The sequence below is a fragment of the Taudactylus pleione genome, unplaced genomic scaffold (genome assembly GCF_031769625.1).
Source record: "Taudactylus pleione unplaced genomic scaffold, aTauple2 ptg000007l, whole genome shotgun sequence".
NCBI classification, from domain to species: domain Eukaryota; kingdom Metazoa; phylum Chordata; class Amphibia; order Anura; family Myobatrachidae; genus Taudactylus; species Taudactylus pleione.
The window spans coordinates 9932425-9956995 of NW_028284410.1; positions in this window are offsets into that span (position 1 = coordinate 9932425).

Sequence of the window (24571 nt, forward strand, 5' to 3'; positions counted from 1 at the left end):
TTCCTACTCATCCTAGCAGCTCTGCCAAAAGCAGCCTTATGTGGTAACTAAGGCTAACCAGTATCATTGTGAATTAGGCAAAGACAACTGGAAAGATATGAAAGCAACTGTATTTTATATAACAAGATATGGTTTATATGCCTATGTGTGTGTTCAAATGACACAGTTATATGCATAAAGGTAACAACAGCCAAGGGGTTACAGTAACTGCACATATAGAAATCTCTACCCTAAAGGTCTATAGTAGGGGTGGGGACATTTTTTTTTGCCAAGGGCATTTTGATATATATAACATTATTTGTGGGCCTGATGCCGGCCACGTCCCGTCCGTGTGACATCACATGGGGGCGGAGCCACAATTGCCGGTGATTACAGCAATGCCCAGAGCATCCTGAGGATGCTCCGGGGAGCTGTAAGGGCAGCAGTGTGACCATCTGAAGCTTCCTGCTGCATAGATTCTGGCTGCTGGGTGCCATTCTATGTGAGGCTAGCAAAAAAAAGCTCCAAGGGCAAGACAAAATGATTCCACAGGCATTATACTGCCCCCGTATGAGCTTCCCCATCCCTTGTCTATAGACACCATTCCTCTGGAACATTGGGCCTGATTTAGAGATGGATGCTAATACAATTTTCATGCAGATCGAGCTATTATTTGCCATTGTGCATGCATATCAGTCATACTGCGCATGCGTAGCAAACGCATTGCGATTGTGGATGCACAGTGGATCCCATCACAAAGTGACTGACAGGTTATCAGTCACTTGGGGGTGGTAAAGGGGAGTGGTCAAAAAAACACAGGGGTGCCTGTCTGTTTAAACACCGTTACATGGGCGTGCATAAATTAACCACTGCTAATGCATGTGCAGCTCTGCGTGCCAGAAGTGCAGCCAAGGCTGCGGCTGGTCAGACCTGCCGCAAAGGGTAAGATGGCTGCCAATGTGCTTTGATGTTACGATGTTTATGCAGGTATGCGTCTTCGCAAGAAGGCAGCAGTGGGCAGCTTTATCCTCGGGTGATCTTTGCTAACATTAGCATATTTCTTCTGTTGCCCTGCACTTGAAATTGCAGCTGCGATCATATTAGCATACATGCCCACTGTCCAAAGCTTTTGGTTGATGCAAAAGGTCTGCAATGATTTTAATCCAATCACTTGCCCAATTCTATCTGTGTCTATTAGTGGGTTCTATGTCAGCTATTGTTGGACAGCATGTTATAAGACAAATTGGCATCCATTGGCATGCTGGTTCTTTTGATTAAACAAACTTGAGCATGCACTTCAAGTTAATTGTTGTCAGGTTGAAACTGGTGATCATATTACGAGGGTTGTTCAAAAAGTAATGCCTAAATGCTCATCACTCTGAAATAATATGCAATATTTATTTGAAACTTTGTCAGTTTGTAGCTTAATATGTCTGCTGACTATATATGTATTTTTGTTTAGGTAGTCCAAGAAATATCATGGAATCCAAGATGAAATAAAGAGAAGTCATTGAATTTCTGGAAAAAGAAGGCTGCAGTGCTACAGAAATCCACAGAAGGCTGAAAAAAGTGTATGGTGAGCGTAGAATTGACAATAGCAATGTCAGAAGGTGGATGAAGCATTTTCAATCGGGAGAATCGTCCGTGTGCGACAAACCACATGGTGGCAGACCATCAACTGCAGTGACAGCAGAGAACCAACACAAAGTCAATGACATGATTCAGAAAGACTATCATGTGACCATCAGAGATGTCAGTGATGAACTTGAATGTAGCCATGGCACTGTAAAAACACTAATCAATGATTTGGGATATCGTAAAGTGTGTGCTAAATGGGTTCCAAAGCAATAACCAGGGATCATAATGCCCAGAGGGTGGAAGTGTGCAATGACCTTTTGACCAAATTTGAAGCCCTGAGTATTCCTTTATGACCCAGAAACAATGACCCAATCAAAGCAATGGAAACACCCAAATTCACCTAGGCCAAAAAAGTTTAAATCACAGTAATCCGTAAACAAAGTCATGGCCACATTCTTCTGGGATTGCCGAGCTGTTATTCTCATTGATTACTTGGAACCAAACAAATCAATCAACAGTGATCGATACATTATTACTCTTAATAAGGTGAAAGATGGCATCTGCAAAAAAAGGTCAACAATTCCACTTTCAAATGTCATCTTACATCATGACAATGCCAGACCTCATACCTCGATGGCAATATCTGCGGCCATTGCCAAAATGGGGTGGGCAATAATGCCACATCCACCATACAGTCCTGATTTGGCCCCTCTGACTTTCATCTGTTTGGCCCTCTCAAATACTGTCTCCGGGGGTCAACATTTTGAAGACATAGAGGTTGTTAAAAATGCCATACGTTCCTGGGTCAAACACCAACCACTAGAATTTTTCCAAAGTGGATTCACAGCTTGGGTTGAGAGGTGGAGAAAATGTTTGAGGGCAGATGGTGAATTTTTTGAGTAGAGTCATTCTGTTACTAAGACTTCAAAGTATTTTACTGCAAATTTTCAAATCTTTATCTATAATAAAATTTGAGATGTGAGCATTTAGACATTACTTTTTGAACAACCCTCGTATATACTGTAGATTTTTTAAATAAAATAAAAAATGAAATTGTAACATGCTGACATCATAAAAAACTGTATATTTCAACTAGCTCTAGGATTACATGAAAAATATGCTTCATAAGAGGTATTTATATGGATATATTTAATAGGATGTGAAACAAGATCAAATTATTTAGAAGCAGTAGGAGCCTGTATTACAGTGCTTGATATTATAAGAGCTACTTGGACCTGGCTGTGTTTTAGTAAGCATTCAAATTAATAAACCAGTGATTCTGCCTTGACCACATCCCATGAATTTATCCCAGTCTACTGCTCTACTTATATATTGCTGCATGTGAATTAGTCCCTGCTCTTGCACATTGACTACATCTCCTGGATGTCCCATGATTGCCCAACCCTGGTGTCTCCATTACTCTGTACTGATCTCTGGTCTTGCCAACTAACCATGCCACCTGGTTTATCTTTGTTTGTTGTTTTACTGTCCCACTTTTATTGACTGTGTAACAACCTTTGGGCCTGATTCAGAGCCGGACGCTATTTGTGGACGGTCGTTCCTAAAAAGGGGCTGGCTATTTAAATTGAGCGCTCACTCGTTACGGTTTGTTGACACCTCTATGTCTGAGTGAGCGAATGAAAAATGCGCTTGCTATTTTGTAAAGACGTCCCTTTGCCGTTCGCATCACACATCATCTCCGGTATTTATTTGATTAATCGGGTACATTGAAAGGCATCTAAATTGCTCGCAGTGCTTGTGGTAGGTTTATCCTACCGCAATCACTGCGAGCATTTCAGGCTAAAAGACAACCAAGTGACGTGGTCGATGACGCTTCTTTACTAATTATGCACTCCCATTAAAAGCCCTTTTTACCGTTAGGCATGCCTGCGTTCGGATCTCCACTCCCCCGTTTACAAGCACCTTCCCCTGTTACCACCCACAAATGGTACATTCTGTCAATCAAATTAGCAGCCCCTCACTGTTTTGCGAGCACTCGATTTCCAACTGCAATGACTGGTTTGTGCATGCGCATTACGACCAATACGCATGCGCAGTTATGTGAACATCGCTCATAGCGAACGAACGGCCGCTTACAAGTGGCTCTGAATCAGGCCCTTTGTCTTTGCTGACTGCATTCTTTTATTTCCTCCTTCAAACTTGTATTCTGCAATAATAATTTAATTAATTATAAATAATGTGTTAACTCCTACATCTTGTGACAGTAGGTATATTTAGAGGGAATAATTGCATGTGTATTCTATTATTGAGCTGAACATGTGACTGCCCCTAACTCTCCTCTTAACCCTTCACTGCTAAAGATGAGTGGGACTCATCCTTCAAATGTGCATTACTATTGCTAAGTATGAGCCCTGGTCATCCTGAGCACTGCAGGGGGTAAATTTATTAAGAATCGAGTTTGTGTGAGATTGCAATCTCACGTGAGTTTAGGCATGTTTTTAATCTCGCCAATTTACTAAAGACAAACTCGAGTGAGTTTAGAAGAGGGTTTTCTTTTTTCACTGTTAAAACTCATGTGATAAAGCAAACTCAAAAAAAATCACCATCGGCCAAACTAGGGAGTACTTTTAATGAAAAAGATGCAACTCTGGAATTTACTAAGATTCAAGTTTACAATCTAGGGTGAGATTGAAGCAAACTCACTGATAAATTGAAATTTCAAATAGACCACCTCCAGAGCTGCGAGTTTGGAAGAAACATACACATATCAGTGTGATTTCTGCCTGTAAATGTTATAAATAGTGTTTTGTAAATATAAAAAAAATATGATGGGTCCCCCCCTGTAAAAGCTATAACCAGCCCTGGACTTGTCAGCCAGTCCTAGTTCCGAAGATTATGGGGAAAAAAAGAGTAGGGTTTCACCTTAATTTAGGAACCAGAACCTGGCTGCAGGGCCAGTGCTGGTTTTAAGTATAGGATGAAAAATGCGTAGGGTCCCCTATATTTAAAACCAGCACCGGACCCAAACCAACCGGTATGTAATGCCACAGCCAGGAGACCCTATTACGAGGTCTCCATGGCCAAAACATTCTCACTCCAAGCCAGTCAGGCCAAGCCAGGAATCTCAGGGGAGGTGGGGACCCCCAGAAAAGGGGTACCCCTCTCCCAAAACGCCAGATTTTGGGAGAAGCCTGGGGATTTTCCCTGCACCTCTGGAGCAGTGGGTACAGGGGTAATAAAGTGTTAAATAGTGGTAAACTAATGTATTTTACAGTGGAACTACAGGTGCCAGCATGTGGCTAGTACCCATACCCCCACTGTTAAATATTTTTTTTTTAAAAATACACAACACACACACCATAGATAGTATAAATTTATTATACACTTACTTCAATCACACATACTTACCTGCTGCCAGATGTTCGCGTCCACTTGTCCCATGTAGAAATCCCTTTGGAGTACCTGAAAAAAAGATCCTACACTATCCTCCATCCTGGCACTGATCTTTGCAGAATCCAGGGAGGTCTTTGCAAAAACATAAACCAAGTACACGATCTATATACTACCATTAGCGGTGTATGTGTATGACCACATACACCGCTAACCATCTCCCGACTGATCAGTGAGAACTGTTAGGAGCCGACAGCCAATCAGTGACTTCTAACTGTAGAGCAGATGCTGAATGGGTCTGTCTCCTGACTCACTGACCAGACCACGTGGGGACTGTCAGGAGCCAGAGCCAATCAGCATCTGCTCTACAGTTAGCATCCACTGATTGCCTGGCGGCTCCTTACAGTTCTCACTGATCAGTCGAGAGCCAGTTGGCAATGTATGTGGTCAATACAATAGTTCACTAATATTTAACACTTTATTACCCCAGTACCCAGAGCCCAGGGGTGCAGGGAAGAACCCCAGGCTTCAGATCAAGCCTGGGGTTTCAGGAGAGGAGGGACCCCTTCTTGGGAGGGTCCCCAATTCCCCTGAGATCCCTGGCTTGGCCTGACTGGCTTGGGGTGTTAATACTTTGGCCATGGAGCCCCGGTGATAGGGTCTCCTGGCATTACACCCCAGTTGGTTTGGGTACGGTGCTGGCTTTAAATATAGGGGACCCCTACACAATTTTTCCCCCCTATACTTAAATCAGGACTGGCCCTGCAGCCTGGTGCCGGTTCCTAATTTATGGTGGTACCCTACTGGTTTTGTTCCCCATAATTTTAGGAACCAGGACTGGCTGACAAGTTTGGGGCTGGTTATGCTTTTGTTGGGGGACACTATGTAATTTTTTTAATATAATTTAACCCATTTTTTACAGGTACAAAACAAGCAGCCTTCACATATCTCACTGTGTAGGCTCCTTGTTTGGGTGAATTTGGCGGAGAGAAAACACTGCAATCTCGGGTGAGTAATCTCATCTAAACTTGCAACTAGGGGAAGAAATTTCGATTTGCTCTACCATCGGAAAACTCACTTTCAGCTAAACTCACTTCTTAGTAAATTTGCATTTTGATGCAGAGTGTTTAAAAAATAAAAACTCGACCAAACTCGATTCTTAGTAAATTTACCCCCAGGAGTTTAAATGAAGTTAAAATGTACCTACATGTGCCTCCATTTAAGTTCTTATTTCTTCTTATAGCTGCAGCTATGGAGGGGGTGAAGCATGGTGACTCATTGCACTAGGGGTACAATTATGTAATTAAATCCCTCTCTCTGACAGCCAACACAGTGACATCAAAATATATTGCTCTATTGCCCCTATCCTGGCAAACACAGACTCATGTTGCCCATGTTTGAAAAAGGCGGATGGGGGTAGGTATTTAAAGATTCCTGATCTCCTGATCTCCCCCATCAATCTGGTTATTTACTCATGAACACCCCTCTTGAAAAAAAAATCACCTTATGACTACACTACTCATTTTCTTATGGATGGGGTGATTGCACTGACAACCCACATTGAGTAGTGCATATCACTGCCACCATTAGAGGACCGCAATCAGTATTTATTAATCAGGATAAACATAGTCAAATGCACTAGCCACTTCTGAACAATACTCAGACCTGGAGTCAAATGATGCAGAGCAATGCTCATATATTTAAGAGTCGGTGTAGGTACTGACCAGAATGGTATAACCGTGACAAGGTTGGTCAGCTTGTCAAATTTTTGCAATACTTTGGAGCTAACATTCCCTGGAATTAAAAGTATAGTTTGGAATATAATGGTGAGTGTTGAGTTTGTATAATTTATTTTAATTTAAATGGTGTGGTCACATACCACTGGTAGTGCAGATGTTTGAGTGCTGTGGATCAAAGCCAATTGTTTATGTATTATAAGGGCACTAATGTGCCCTTATATTAAGGCTGAATCGAAAAAAACAGAAATCTCCATAGAGAATTTCCGGAGGGGGGTGCATGGTGTTTAAGGGGCTACACCTCAAAAGCTATTGGAGGTACCAGGCTGAAATGTGGCACGGGCGGGTAGGATGAGGATTTGGGAGTAATCTAAAGGTCCAACTGCAAGTGTTTTTCTGACACTTTCAGTTAGGACCACTTTTCTGCTGTTAACTTTTGGGGATATTTGGGAAGGCATAACGTAGGGAATGGGACAAATTTAGACTTGGAGTTTGTTTTATTAGGTAGCTATTGTTCCAGGGTAGGGCGCTTTTGGGACAGGTAATTAAGAAAGTTACAGTTTTTAAACAACTAATTCACAATTGCTCCATTATAGAGATAGGAAGATTCAATTCTTGCGTAGCCTGAGCAGTAGCATCCAGCAGTTGTACTCACTGTTGCTTTACTTCAGTGCACCAAGATGGCTTGCCAGTGTGGGCGGTAGCAGCGGTGGGTTCAGGCGAAGAAAGCAGTCATTAGCTGCAGCCGGGACCTGGTTGGGGGTGTAGCAGGCGTTAGCTGTGGCCACGACCTGCGGATGGCAGCTGGCGTTAGCAGCAGCAGGGCATCGGCAGTGTGGACAGTGGTGATGCAGGTGGCAGGACCCGGGGGAGGCACAGTACCAGCAGACAGATGCACGCTTGTATTTTAAAGATCTGTAAAACCTGCATTTGTGTATAAATAAACAAACACAGCAGAAGGGATGGGATCAGTGAGACCCATCTGTGGTTCTGTGTTTTAAAAAGTAAGAAAAACCTTGTTTAAAAAAAAAATGGCTTGCCCTCCCAAAAAAAAAGATATAGAGCACTGGGAATTGAAAAGTCAGTACTGGTTGTGCTAAATACAGGGGACAAATGACATAGGGGTCCCCCGTATGAAGTACAATCAGCACCAGTCTTTTCAGAACCAGTCCTGGTTGCCAAAATACTGGGGAAAAATGACGTAGGGATCCCCCGTATTCAGCACAACCATCACTTGGATCTGATCCGGTCCTGGTTCTGGAAATACAGGGGAGGAAATGCAAAGGATCACTCTGTATTTACTAGAACCAGCACCATACACTTTCTAGCGGAAGGTTGATGCCACAGTGAGCGGTGCCCTTTTACTGGGGCCCAAGCTGAAGCATCACCCCTGACTGCTGGTCAGCACAGGCTGGGGATCCCTTGGGAGCTGGGGACCACCAAATAAAGGGGTCCCCCTCTCCAGGGCACCCCAGGCCCAGGCTGATAGCCTGGGGCTATCCCCAGCACCCCTGGCCAGTGGGTGCTGGGTTGATTATGTAAACTGTTGTGCAAGTAAAGAGTTAAAATATTGTCTTTTGCTGTGGAACTGCAGTTCCCAGCAAGCCTCCCCCGCATGCTGGTACTTGAAGAACCACAAGTACCAGCATGCAGAGCATTACAGACCAATTTGTACCTGTAGTTCCACAGCTAAAGCAATATTAAAAAACTACAGAACACACACAGCATAGAAAGTCACATTTTATTCAAACACACATGTACACATACTCACTTATGTTTTACTGTAACCCATCAGTCCTCTTCTCCAGTATATTATTCAATGGTGTACCTGTAATAGAAAAAATCCATATTCACCTCACCTATGTGTTGATCAGGTACTCTTTGTTCCAAAGTAGGCAATCCAGGATCTTGGCAAAAAAAACAATGAAACAATGGGACCAGTGAACTTTAGTACTGTTCTCTAAGTACAGTACTATCCGAATGACAGCTCCGCTGTGGGATTTCAGTACAGAAATCTTGGTGCGGAATGCTCATTGGCTGAGAGAGGCGAGCCTTCCACCTCTCAGCCAATGAGCGGTTCTCACCATTGACTTCAATGGTGAGAACCACGCATGCCCATTTAAAAATTGGCATTAGCTCCATTTTTGAAATGCAAAGATGGGTGCCACAAGCCAATCAGGGCTCACAACATAATTGCCCCACCCCCTCGGCTGGCTTATATAAGCCAGTGTGAGGAGACAGCATGGCAGTCCGTCGGTCGGGTGGCAGTAGAGAAGACATGGCAAAGCAAGAAGACCCCGGGGAAATTATGGATGGCCTGTGGCCATGAAAAAGAGCTTAAAGGCTGCCCAGGTGAAGGTGTAGAAATATAAAATTTTAAACCAATTATTGTCCTTATTTTATTTTAATATTTATTTTAAATGGGTATTAAAGGTACCAGCAGGCTCTTAATCACCCGCTTGCTGGTACTTGTTGTGCTACAAGTACCAGAATTAGGGACAGGCCAGCTGGGACCTGTAGTCCTACTTCAAAAGACAATCTTTATACCTAAATATGCACTACACTACACTATCAACCCAGCACCCACTGGCCAGGGGTGCCGGGGATAGCCCTGGGCTATCAGCCTGGGATGCCCTAGAGAGGGGTACACCTTTAGTGGGGGTTCCCCAGCTCCCCAGGGATCCCAGGCCTGGGCTGACTAGTGGTCAGGGGTGATGCTTTGGTGGGATAGCCCAGTTAAAGGGCTTTCCTGGCTGTGGCATTACCCCAACCACCCCCCGCTAGAAAGGGTCCAGTGCTAATTCTGGTAAATACAGGGGGACCCTATGCATTTTTCCCCTGCATTTCCAGAACCAGGACTAGTTCAGAGCCCAGTGCTGGTTGCGCAGAATACTCCTACGCTATTTGTCCCCCATATTTTGGCAACCAGGACTGGTTCTAGAAAGCCCAGTATTGGTTGTGCCTCATGTGGTTGACCCCTGCATATTTTGTCCCTTGTACATAGCACAACCAGTACTGGGCCTCCAGAGCCCAGGGCTGGTTGTTTCTGGGGGGGAAGCAGTTTTTTTTAAATATACTTTTATTCATTTTTTTAATGCAGATGCATGGATGGATCTCACTGATCCATCCATGCATCTGTGTCTTATTAATTTTTTTTATATGCAAGCCACACGGATTGCACTGATCCATGCATGCATCTCTGAATCATTTATTTTACACAGATGCCTGCATCACAGATCTCATTGATTTGTGTATGCAATCAGCTATCTTCAGATCTTGCACGATAGTTCCCGAGTCAAAATGTGCTGTTTAAGCACCATAACATGTCCTGGAGTGCCAGGGAGTGTTCAAGGGAATTAGATCACGATATCGCATCATGAGCACATTGTTCTATGTTTAGGGGCCTTATGAAGCAGATCAGAGCTGTGACTATCAGTGAACATTTCTGTCCCCTGCTGCTGCCCCTGAGCACAACCCTACTGCTGCTACTGCCCTGCATGCCTGCAGTCTGCCCCCTCAGCCATATCTTCCTCTGCACCCCCATAACACCTCCTGTGTGCTGTCCCCTCATGTACCATTTTATTGCCCTTCTCCCCTGCAGGTGGCCCAGTTTTCTGCTCCTGTCCCTGATGGTTAATACATTATAAAAAAGCAATTAAATTCCATAGACAAAAAAACTTATGGTTTGGGGGGACAGAGCAACGTGGTTGTGGGGTAGAGAGTTGCATGAACATGGGAAGACAGAGCAGTGCAGATGAGTAAAGACAGATTGGTGCAGATAAAGGAATACAGACTACCACAAATGGAAGAACACACAACAGTAGGGATTGGGGAAGACAGATTGACACAGAAGTGGAGGAAGACTGAGTGGTGCAGGTGGGGTTGTAGACAGAGTTGCACAGTTGAGGGGAACAGAGTGGTGCAGATGGAGGAGGAAAGAGTGCCAGAGATGAGAGGAAGACAGAGCAGCATGGCTGGGGGGAAGGCAGTGGTGCAGAATGAAACAGAGTGGCATGGATGCAGGGTGGTGTGGATGGGGAAAGACAGATTGGTGCGGATGAGGGAACACAGACTAGCACAGTTGGGAGACCACACAACAGTAGGGATTGTGGAAGATATAGCAGCATGGAGGTATATAGGGGAAGAAAGTCTACATTCAACAGAGTATGATAGTTTTAGCAATTAGGGAGCTGAATGTGTATTTTGAATAAGATGGATGCATAGAGTGAGAAGGATGTTGGAAACCAGTGAGATTGTTGTGATGATTCAATGGGAAGATTGTGAGCAATGAGTGGGATGTGGGAGCCACATAACTGCTCAAACTTCAGTTGCATAGACTGCATGTGTGTATTCCAATGAGCACACAATTCTGTGAATTAGCAGCTCCACCATTTTGTGAGTGACAGCAATCTCATCCTGTGTGAGTGCTGAATCTTCAGTTAACTACAGGGTGTGATGCCATACCATATCTATATTGCACAATGAACACATCCATTAAGGCATCAGAATTTCATTGCATTTTTAAGTTTGATTGGCAGAAATTCTATAGGTTTTGTGAAATTTCAGATCATGTATAAGAAGCCTTAATGGGACATGTGTAAACATAAGGTTTTTTGTCTATGGAATATATATATATATATATATATATATATCATCCCAAGTGTATAGCATACCACCATCCAATTCCATTGATATAATGGATTAACACTTAACAGCTGCTCACATATACATAATCTTCTCACATAAATACCAATGATAATACCCTTTTTATACACAAACTTACACACATTTGATTTTCTATACCTCTATATATGTTTTTTTGTGGACACCATCTAGGACAACAAGAAATGACTCATGGATTTTTTGACTGGAGGTTACATTTAACATCTGGCTAAGCTCCATTACATGATGTGCATTCAATTTTCAACTGTCTGGTAGGTGACTCAAGCACATCATGGGCTAAATGTAATAGAGTGCGAGTTTTAGGTAAAAATCCAACTTGCACCTTCTCACATTTTTTGAATGTACGAGTTGGTGCCAGGACTCACAAATGTAATAGCCTGTGAACTTTTGAGATCGAGCAAGCCTCCCCTACTACACTATGCGAATGTGTACGAGTATTTCCTATACAAACTCACACCTTTTAATGCAACTAGTTCACTTAGTATCCCTGTAGCTATTCATGCCCACTTCTCCATGTAGAAATCCATGGATAACTGAATATAAAAATCCATACTCAGCTCTTTCTATGCATGGATCATGTCCTCTTTGTTCCATGTAGGCATCCAGGGGGATAAGAATAACAAACCGCAAAGTCCCGATCCAGTACCAACAAGAGGAAGGGTATGTTTACATATACCCTTCCTCCGCATGAATTACTGGGACCCACATGTGCCCAGTAATTGCAGGAGCCACCAGCCAATCAACAGGTGCCTCTGTAGGAGCTGGCCACTGATTGGCAGTGCGGGGTCAGCCTGCCTTCTCCATAGACTTCAATGGTGGGAAATCTCCATTGAAGTCTATGGTGGGAACCACTACATTGTAGCCAATGAAGTAACTGCAATGTTAATTGAGGTGAATTGAGGGGGTGCCCTGAAGAGGGATACCCCTTTATTGGTTATGGAAAATACAGGAGACCTCTACTCATTTTGTCCCCTGTATTTCCACAACCAGGAACAGCTCCGAAAAGCCCTGTGCTGGTACATAAAATACATGGGACCCCTACGTATTTTGTCACCTGTATTTTTAGAACCAGGACAGACTCTTTTTCTTATATGTACACACAGAAACATCCATGTTTCTCATGGATATGTGTATGTTTCTGTGTTACTCTGACCTGCTCAGGATAAACTCACTATTCTGAAGCTGCTCTATTGTTCTTGCGATTTCTCAGGCAGTAATATGTGAGAGTGAAGCACTTTCAATCTATTACATTGCCCAAGTTTTATCTTGAGAATGGGAAAACATCTATATGTAAGATGCTTTTTTGCGAGTTATAGTAAAGCCCGAAAAATGTGTTTCACTCTAGTCGCACCCTATGACATTTGCGAGTGAGTACAATATGCGAGTTTAGTGCTAAACTCGCATTTTTATCATGTTCACTCTATTACATTTGGCCCCATATGTGATGTAATTGCTTTTTATTTTCATTAAAATTGTAAATATAAAACTGATCATTAAATACATCTGTTAAATATACAGTGTTGCACTATATTTTTCATTTTCCTCTTCGTATATATTTTAATGAGATGCTACTTTTAACAAAACATGAGGATTTAAATGAATCTTGACATGTTTTAAAGTTTCTTATCCAAAGTAAGAGCATTTAATTCAGATACCTGGATTGGTTGTCTGGAATCTTTTGCCTTAAGAAAGATAATACACTTTTCTACTATTTGGGAAGAGAAAAAATCACCTATTCCCTTTTTTTTACACATGGATGTAAATTTATTTAGTATAATACACAATTGTTATGTAGATAAGGTGCCTTTTAGGATTTGAAGTTTAATGTACAACAGGTGAATGAACATTCGTGATGTTTGCAATATAGAGCTAGCCATTCACATCCCAGGATGCACTGCTCTCTGAGGAAGCTGTCTGAGGGCAATGAAATGCAATAGACTATTACCCATATTTTATTAACACTGTTACAAAGATCTGGTACATCATCATGATGAACCTGAGAGACAGGTAGAAATCAATTGCCATTTACCCAGCACATCAGTGGCCACTTTATCATATGTAGATCTTAAGACATAGTCACACTAGAAATAGCTCTGACATATTATCACCATGATCCAGGAGGCAGACTGGAGTGAGTTACCTGCCATTCACTCAGAATAACAGTGGCTGACACATTACTTCCAGATCTAAGACACATCACATGATCATATGGACTGCACACTCATCCAGCTACAACCTTCAAGATCAACACTTCTCCACAGTGAATCACAGGATTCTGCAAATGTATACAGCCACAAACAGTATTTCAGGCTACACATTCTCTGTGAGTTTAGTCACATATCACTGCTCAGGATTCAGTCCAATTTGCCATGACTCACACCATTTCATTCATATGAATTAGCTGTTTAGGACCCAGGCACAGGTTATTTTTCTGAGATTTTACTAGAAATCTGTGCAGACTTCTGTGTTTTGGTTCTAAATCTTCATTGTCCTGTTTTGGTAATACCACCCTCTAATGTTTTGGTTTTGTATTTGTTAAAAAAAATATAAAAACAACTAAAATCATGTAATTTGGACCTGTTTTATTCCTGCAGTATTATTAACATCAATAATAATTAATTAAACATTAATTTCCAATAATTTCTCATCAATTTAGACCACCTCATATCTCACAATAATGTTTTCATCAATATTGGCCAAAGGCTGCAGCAAGCTAACTGGCTAAACTAAGCAATAGAACAGCGGAACAAACATGACAATTTAAAAAGAATATAGCACATCCATGAAACATAGTAGCAAAGCACACCGGATGGCAGTTTTATAAACTATTTGTTATATAGAATATTTTCATAAATCAGGAACTTGCTTCTTTACACCAATACAGCAAGATGGGCAAAACCCATGATGAAAAGTGGTTCACTATGGAATTGTTCTTGGGTTCTACCACCCACCCTTATGTTGTAAATTAAAAAGGACAGGAATGTCATGCACAGTTAAACAAACCAAGCACTTCAGTGACAGCGACTGCCACTTTAAAAGTGTTTGATTTATTTGTGCCCCCAAAAAAGAAAACATTTTGGTGGTCTGGTTAAACCAAGCTAACAATGGGCTTAAGGCTAACAGTGTTAATAATCCGCAAAGTTCAAGATGTCATATTTATCATCTCCTATCTTTATCACACAATATTAGCTTATCTCTACTGGAAGCCACTGTTGCAGAAGTCTCTGTTTGTTTATAATTGGTAGCAAAAGTCTTCCTCATAGAATTGTAGATCATTTTGATGAACATCTGCTTTTCAACATTTTTTGGAAGTAGCTTCCTACACTGATTGTTCCTGGTTTTGCTAAACACTTAACTTTAATCTCCTACTTCAGCTTCTCTAGCTGCTTTTCCAGTAGTTCAATTAAGGGTATGACCCAACTCAGGCTGGTAGTGTCAGAACTCACTTTATTTGTTACAATTTAAAATTATTTCCGTAGCTTGTATAATACCAAGAGTGCTCTCCAGTGTGCTGCAAGATGGTAACTTGTCCTCCTCTCCCTATGATATATTCTGAGATCTACCATGTTGCTGGTAGCTGATGCTGGACTGTTTGTTATTATTTTACATGATTTTACATATTTTGCTAAATAATTTGCATGAACTCACTGCAAATGATGTAACAGGGTGGATTATCTAGATGGTTGTCCCTACCTCATCTTACTTTGGCAGCAGAAGTGGTACAGATGTTTTAACAAATGTCAGGATTTGAGTAAGAATGATTACACATGGAATAAGGGGCTTTTGTTCTTATGCCCATGCATGGCAATGTCCTTCTTATCACTAAAATGAATAATTATTACTGGTGGCTGACCTACTTTGATACAAACATAATCATCCTTCTAAATTTTATCAACTTGTTCTTGTCCTTGACATTCATAATGAACATCCTCAGTTACAGATACTGTTATAACATATTTAAACCTTTGGTACAATCCTTCCTATACCTTCTAAACCTATTTATGCTCCTGCTTATACCTTCTAAGTCTTGCCTATACCTTCTAGAATTTATGCTATTTGCATACCCAGCCATACAGTAAAATAAAAGCCTTCAGACCTTGAAATGTGTTTCCAACGCACAAAGGATATTATTCAACATAAAAACAGTAGGTTACACTCTGTGATCTAAAAACAATTTATCACTAAGAAATTATACAGACCCAAGGTACAGTTATACATACGCACGTGCACTGGGACCAGTTACCAGCATCAACAAGAAACCTCCATCAACAGCATCAGCAAGAAGACTCCAGATTGGGGTCAGAATACACAGTTATACCCTTACAGAAATAGGCAATACAATAGGGAGGTTTGTTGTGATCCCATTGGTTCTCCATCACGGTGTATCTGTTATAGGACATTTAACAGGTTGATTCAAATGGACACAACTCAGCCTCCAAATGCCTTTTGTCTCCTTTTTCCCCCTGCATGCAAATCTAAGCTGCTAACATTACAAAGTACATTTTAGTGTTTTAACTCTCTACAGTCCATAAGTTGAGAATGCATGTTGCGATCTTCTCACCGATGGTACCAGAAAGCTGTTGATACAGAGTAATCAGTACAACACCAAACACGGTTTGCTTATTATGTACTAAACCTTAGATATTAAATAGTCTTTATTTCACAACATTAGTAATAAATGAATAAACTTTGAATATTACACTTTGAAGCTATGGAACCTTTTATGTGAGTGTGCAGTGTGTAAGTCTATCTATGATGGATAACATATATATATATATATATATATATATATATATATACATACACACCATACCCTTCCAACACACGTTTTTTAAAACTACTATGCAAGGGTTTTTTCTTCATTCTAGTGCACTTTAATCCTCAATTTCAAAGTCTAAACTATCATCATCATTACTTTTACTATTACTCATCCTCACAATTGCAGAGAGTCCAGAAATGGTGGAAGTAGAGCTGTCTAAGTTTAGAGTATCAGAAATGTCAGACTCACACATACTGTAGCACTCTTGGGTACCCTTAGATTTTTTGCAAGAATATGTGACGTTTGTGAACACACTGTTTGTAGCTTCAATGTTCTTTAGACCACTTCATGTCTGATACACACATAAGACCCATGCATGAAAATGGCTGTCAGTAGCCATTTTGCTCTCCAAATATACACATTCTCTCCCCTTGAACTCCTTTGAAAGTAGATATTAAAGAGCAATGACTGCCAGATCTAGTACTAGGTTGCTCTTCTTCTATTGACTCATCCATGACAGATTATATTTTTTACACCAAGAAAAGAGTAAAGCTAGCTAATTGAACTTAGATGCCACTACACAATGTTAACACACAATGAATTAGGGAAATGAAGACTATTACCTTTACCATGAATTTTTATTAAAAGACTGTGGATTTTTTTGACACCAGAAATGTTTTTATTTTTTCCACTTTAATAATTTTTTTGGGGTGCAGATAACAGGGACACATAATAAATATAGTAATTTATGATGCCTCTCCAAGACACACACTCTTGAAATACTATGTAAATTGAATTATAAAAGACTGCAGTTTTGTTTTGTACATCAGAATATTTTTTATCACTTTAATTTTTTGAATTTCAGCTAATGGGGGCACAACAACACTCAGACTAAATACAGTAATATAAGCTGCCTTTTCAAGACACACACACTCTTGAAATTCTGTTTAAATTGAATTATAAAATACTGCAGATATTTTTTGGCGCCAGAAAAAAATGTTTTTTCATTTTAATTATTTGTGTGGTGTGCAGCTATTGGGGACACATCAACACCCAAAATAAGTACAGTAATATATGCTGCCACTCCAAGACAGAAACTCTTTAAATACTATGCAAGTTTGTTTTTACACCATAGTTAAAAATAGAATTATTTTGCTTTAATAATTTTTTGGGGTGCAGCTAATAGGGACATGACAACACCTAGACCAAGAGTAAGTAGAATAATATGCACTGCCTCTCCAAGACTCACACTCTTCAAATACTATTACATTAAATTATAAAATACTTGAGATAAAACATGTCTTTTGTTTGCAATTATTTTTGTAAAGCAGGAAAAATGCTCTTCTTTGGGTTGCTGCTTACTCAGACATAGCACAGTATACTATTTTTGGACAAATAATCTTGATTCCACACTGTGATAATAATAATTTTATACTGCAGTATACTGTAGATTGATTATGTATCTGTCACAAGCCACCAATGCAGCTTTTTACCTTCATGGCTTCTGGCTGTCACCTCTCTTCTTGGATTCTGCATCCTCCAGCAACAGGGTTTGAGTCTCCCTGGTCACCAGACAACATGAACACTCAAGTGGGATGGCATCTGCAGTTGCTGGAAGACCAAGATGTTGGGCAGCCATGAGTACTGCTGGTATGGCCAGGTAGATGTGCAGCACCCCAGCTGCTGGCCATCAGTTAATCTCTGCACTTGCATAATATTAGTGGAGGATATTTTATTAGCCTGCCGACCGCCACCATCTTGCTGGTTATAGTTTACCCCAAGCATGTAAATCCTGGTTCCCATCTTGTCTTGATGGAATCACTGCCTGCCCATATTCTTTCTAACCTTGCAGATATCTGTTCTGAACTGTTGTGACATTTACTGACCACCTACCTCCCACAGCCTCACTGCCAATACCATCCAGAACAGTGACTCAAGCTGTGGCCACACCACACCTGCATATTCCACCATGGGCTGCAAATCCAAATAGTGATACTACTCACAACTCAGCTGCTTTGACCACCTTGAGAGCATGTGTGGCATCTGCTTGAAGTTCTGCTGCATCTGCAGCAAGTTTCCCTGAGCAGAAACTTCCTTTTCAGGTCTTGCTGACATCAACCCAGTCACTCTCCCCATCTTAACCAATGACGTCTATCTGAAGTCTTGTACCACAAACACCTACAGATGTGGCCACATGCACCTTTCCTAAAATTGAGCCATGTGGCCAAATTTGCCATACCTTTGAATCTGTGTTTTATCCACACCTTGTGATTTTTCTTAAAATTTGCTACTTTAATCTGATACTTTATATGAATACTATTGCATGAAAAAAAATTGGGATCTATCTAATTGCTACTTGTCGTGGTACATCTTAGCCGTGATGGCCTCTTGCGCCAAATGAAGAAAAAAAGAAAAGGTGTATGAGCACACATCTGTAGGTAGCACCTCAGCTAACAAGGTCGCAATTCAGCCAACAAGGGTGCACCACAGCCAACAAGGTCGCGCTTCAGCCAAAAAAGTTGCACCTAAGCCAACAAGGTCACACTTCAGTCATCAAGGTCACAACCCAGCCAACAAGGTTGCATCTTGGTCAACTAGGTCACACCTCAGCCAACCAAGTTGCACCTAAGCCATCTTAGTTGCACATAAGTCATCCAGGTCACATCTATGTGACACTTCTAGTACTGCAACCACTATCGTGACCTGCTAGTCTGCCTGAAGTATCATCAGCTGCTTAACACCTAGCGATCACCTGAATTGCCTTGTAAGCCTCTACTGTCCCAAGTTTAAGTCCAGTTGGCAACCCAAGTAATGGTGAGCATACCTAGCTCTAAGAGAACTAAGGGGGCTGTTATTGGGAGAAGACCTCACCAGCAAGGCTCTATAGGTCTCAAATTGGCCATACACCAGACCAACTTTCCTCCAATTCTCCAACTAGTTGGTTTTTTGGAATAAAAATCCTGTAATACATTGGGAGCTGTTGTGTAGACAAGTTTTTTAAATCAAACAGATTTAACCAACTTGCCAGAATGAGCTTTTCATATTTTCTGGTATTTGGGAGGAAATTTTCATTTGCTCCCATGCATTACTGTATTTTGATTCCAACCAACCAACTAGTTGGATGGTTGGAAGAAAGTTGGTCTGGTGTATGACCAGCTTTACACAAAGGTTTTCAGGTGATCATAACAGTATCCTTGTGAAAAAAGTGCAAAAAGTTCACTTTAACAAACCTATATAAAAGCCTGGATTGCAGGTGCTACTATGTATGACAAACAAACACAGTAGCCTATTTGCAGATTGCAGTGCAATGGATTGCAGTTGCTAGATAGTGTGACTGATAAAGAAACACATATACACAGTGACTAAGATGCATGGAGTCACCCTTCCCCCCTTTCCTACCTAACTCAATTTACCTGCAACAACTCTCCCTAATCTAATGGTATCCCACACTCTCTCCCTACAGTCTCCTATGTGAAATGGTGCCTGTTTTCAAGGGAGTGACTCATATTCAGACCAAAACATGCAAGAGCTGAGATTTCTGGGAAAATTATCTTTCGGCTCATTTTGAAAACTGAACTTGGTGGGAAGACCCGAGCCAGAACTTGGTTCTCCCCTGGTTGTGTTCGGTTTTCTGTAAAACCACACAGCTTTAATATTTACCACTCAATGTGTTGTTGTAACATTATTCTCCTTCAATATAAGCCTCCAATGTAAGCAATAAAGCATCTAAGTTCACAGCCAATTTTGCAACACATCATTGATGCACCCATTAGTTGGTACATCTCTGTGTATCTAAATGGCCACCTGCCATTCACCACTCAGGAATGCCCAATACTTTTCCACTACACTACTGAGACTTGGCTTATCAATTGCATCTGCACATCTGATCATATGCACTGTGATATGTATGCCCTGTGCAAGTTTTTAATGACTCATGCTCAGTTAAATAAACATTGGATATTTGAACAAATATATGTATTGCATGCAACTCTCATTCAGGGTCAGTATTTCTAATGTTGATTAGAAACACATATTTCAATCAAATATAAATTTTTGCCCATATTGGTTGGATTTCCTATGCCCTGTGGAGATATATAAGCAAACTAATATTAAAACTCAAAGTCTTCTGAATTTTGTTCTATAATTGGTGTAGACACTTTACAAATAATAAATACTGATATTAATGTTGGGATGCGTCCACCAATTTGAGTTAAAATACTTCATGTTCAAGATAAAGTCAAGAGTTGCACTGTGCAAATATACTTACATATGCTAAAATGCTATCATCATCAAGTTTTCATAATATTTAATGAAAATTTGATTACACCAATGACAATCAAAGTAGGAAAAGGTGTGTGTTAGAGGTATAAGAACATGTTATTAAAATGTGTTTTCAATGGAACAATTTAAAAATATTTTTAAATTCTTAAAAAGTTTTTTGTCTGAGATTTGGAAATACACAATTAAGAATGTATTACTGTGCTTTTTAATGTGTACTGCTGTTTTAAAAATAATAAGGACATATACAAAATGGGTAATTATAAGTTATAGTTAAGGAAAAATTTCAATTCTAGCCATTAATTAGAGATCTGGGTAAATATAAGATAGATGTGTAGTTGCTGTTCTCTTGAATATATTTATCAGAATTTCTCACAATATACTGTAAACAGCCAATAAATAGCCACCAAAAACCTGGAAATAGTAGACAGTGAGCCTGTCTGTAAAATTAAGGAAAAGTACTGTACCTCTCATCACAAGATTGATAAAGCCAGCCAGAAAAGTTGAATATATTGCACCAGTTGTTGCCTCTATATGTGACCGCATACAGGCAGCTGTGGGAAAACCAATGGTGTAAAACAGGTTGCAAACAATGTATAGATAATCCCAGGCAATGAGACTCTTACACAGCCTTCAGATGTTGTCACAGATCAATAAATAAAGGATAATAATAATAATAATAATAATAATAATAATAATAATAATAATAATGCTGATCAATAGAAGATGTCTGACAAAGTAGCTATTGGAACAATATCCTCCAACTGCAGCAACATCCAGGCAGCTATGAGTGAAACAGCAATGAACTGGAAGCTTGCAGTCAGATTAGGCTTAATCCTGACAGATATTTCTTGCATAAGCAATTGAAGCTCAGTTGATGTACACTCTGTGGCATAAAAATGGGTGCAGATAAGAAATTAATCATTAATGAAACCTTGCAATCAACTAATGCATTTCTTTGAGACCTATCATGATTTTTATTAGAGAATTAGTGCAATATCTACTGTTTAGGAGCAGTATTTCAATAATCAGATGATAAATTACACCTGTAAGGTAATTAGAAAACTTTCTTGATAATACAGCATGAGTAACTGAACAGTCTTAGAAAGTTTGGTACAGAATACATCAGATTATTGACATACACACATAACCCACCAATCATTTGAGAGGCTCAACGCTGACATTTAATCATAGAGATAACAACCTAAATTAATTTAAAATACATATGCTGATGCCAAAGATGGAGTATTGAAATGATCAAACAACTTTCATTGATTAGAACAAACTACTTTGTGAAGAGATGAGATGGCTATGAAAGCATTGCATTCTTGGGTCTAGGCAAATCTAAATAAAACACATACTTGAAATATATGTAAGACTCTGATTAAACTGTAACTGTGCAGGCCCCACCACCTTTATTGGTACATTCCTACAAAGTCCAGCCACTGGGAAGAAGCCCAGGTCCTCATGTTTAGACAAAGAGCATTTGACCTGTATCTACCTATTGTGCAAAATACAGTAGGCTTCCAAGAAGCAATGCTTTCCCACCAAAGCCAAGATCATATTGAACCCAAGCCTGCCACCTAACTTACCTAACCTAAGACTCCACCCCAAATACACCCAACAGTTTACAAATGAAAAGCAACAACGCAAACTTTCGGCTTCACTTGGCATCTCATTCGAATGGGTCCAGCTAATTGTTACAAAGGAACTGAAAATGCATCACATACTGTATGTGCCAGGTGGGTACCCACAAATCTCACAGAATCATACAAGAACACCTTTCTCAGAAAGGATAACCAATTTCCTGACATAGATTGTGACTTCAGCACACTGAATTATACTAGCAACAACATATGAACACTATATGGTAATAGAAATCAGAGATATTAGTTGCATGCATTTGCAAATACATGGGAAGTTTCCATGTATTTGCAAATGCATGCAACTAATATCTCTGATTTCTATTACCATATAGTGTTCATATGTTGTTGCTAGTATAATTCAGTATGCTGAGGAACAATAGGGGGTTAAAACCCCCCTCTCTTTTCTACTTGGTATGACCCCTCCATTTCATGCACCAGAAAAGTACTATAAGATAGATTGAGCAGCTGCCATTTTTTAGTTTCTTTTGTTTTTATTGTTTATAGATTGTGACTTGTAATGAATCGTGGATTCATCATTATGATGCGTACTCCAAACAACAGTACAGGGTATGTAAACATGCAAATTTGCCTCCGCCAAAAAAATTCTGTGTGATTCATTCGTCTTCTTCTGTTCTTTTTTTGCGCAACGTATGATCCTACAGCACTTGGTTCCACGTGAACAGATAATTAATGGTGACTACTATGCAAATGTCCTGAAAACCCATTTGCGTGTAGCCACGAGGAAGAAAAGACCACATTTGCTGAAGAAACAGTGTTTTTTGCTCCAAGACAATGCCCAAACACATGTTGCTTCTGTTGCATTGGCAGGACTGACTGGAATTAATGGGACAGCACTGGAACACCCTTTATATAGTCCAGGCTTAGTGCCCTGTGATTTAGGGGCATTCCCAACCCTGAAAAAAAAACTGTGCAGAAAGCAGTGCTACAGCTGCAACAATAAAAGTGAAGCATGCCTTTGAATCGTAGTTGTAATGCTGAAAAAAAAATATTTAATGTGAAGGACACTACTTTGACAAAAAAAAATGTTCAGGTCCTGTGGAGTCATATGAATTTTTATAAAAAAATCAGCCTCATTACTTTTCAATCGGCCCTAGTAATTAAATTTTGACATTTGCCATTAAAGCCCCAGCCTTGAAACTGCAATCAAATCCTATGGTGTGGCCAAAGGAATGATACACAATACTACAGTGCCCTTTGTTTTTGCATTACTAAAAGAGGCTCTGGCAGGTTAGGACAAGTGCTGGATAAGCTAAAACTTGCACCTTTTTTGGAACCATGCTCATGGAGAAATACATAAATTGGGGATATGAGTAGCAGAAAAGAGGCCTAGCCATATGGTCCAAACAGATTTTCACAGACAGTTTCTTGCTCTCTACCTTTGGGGATAGCCAAGCCAAATGTAAATTGTGAGGTGCAACCACTAATATGGGCCTTTTAACCAGAACCTTAAACCCATCCTTCCATAACCCACTACCCACTAAAAGAAAATCCACATCAGCATGATCGGGGTACCATTCAAACTATTTAGGTAATACAGGGAGCTGATTCAGTGAATGGGCTTACATAGAGACTCTCCATTAGAGGAGGAGTCATAGCAATAATTATACAGATTATGTAACTGGCTGAGTTCAAGTCCCCATTTCATTTGGAATAAATCAGCCACAGAACCTGTGTAAATCACGTGTCCAAAATTAAAGCGATGATAAGGCAAGCCTACGATCTATACATACTGTTTGTATTTGGTGATTTGCTGAAAAAATATGTAAATATTCTTTGGTTATTCTTACAAGTTTTGAAGCATTTGAACTCCAGATACCTTGAATTGTAAAGTATATATAATGTACATAGGATAGATAGATAGATAGATAGATAGATAGATAGATATTAAATCTTCCCTTAAGCAGTTCTAATATAAATATAGAAACATGAATAAATGTAACTCAAACAGGCTTTCCTAAATGACACCAACATCCCTCTTTTGCAAAAACCTATACAATCTGTACAGATATCCTTAAATGCTCATAGGGAAAGGACATACAGTAGCATTAAATGGTGCATGCACTATTTTTCCTATGTAAGTTCAGCGGTCCACTTCCCCATAAGCTTTTCTGTAAGAAGCATATTGCCTAAAGGAAATGTATACTTATTTTACTGTCCTTTTGTGTTTTCTTTCTGTGTGCACTCGTTATAGATCATAATACAAAATATAACATATGGTTGAAGTACAGTTAACATGAGTGAATGAGCTGTAAGTGAAAACCTTAACACAATATATTAATGTATTATTATTCTCTGAACTTTTCACTTTCAGAACATCTTATTTCACAAACTGTGGGTTATGTCACACACTGTGCTGCTTAAGGTTTGCACTTGATCTTGTGAGTAAAACAGCCTACAGTAAATTGGTATCTGGTCATCGACTTCACAAGAGAACATTGATAGATCACAGTTGCTAAGTTTGGCCATCTAAGCTGCAACAAGCTGAATGCCAGAGCCACTAAGATAAACAGATTTCAAAATCACCCCACATATCATTATAT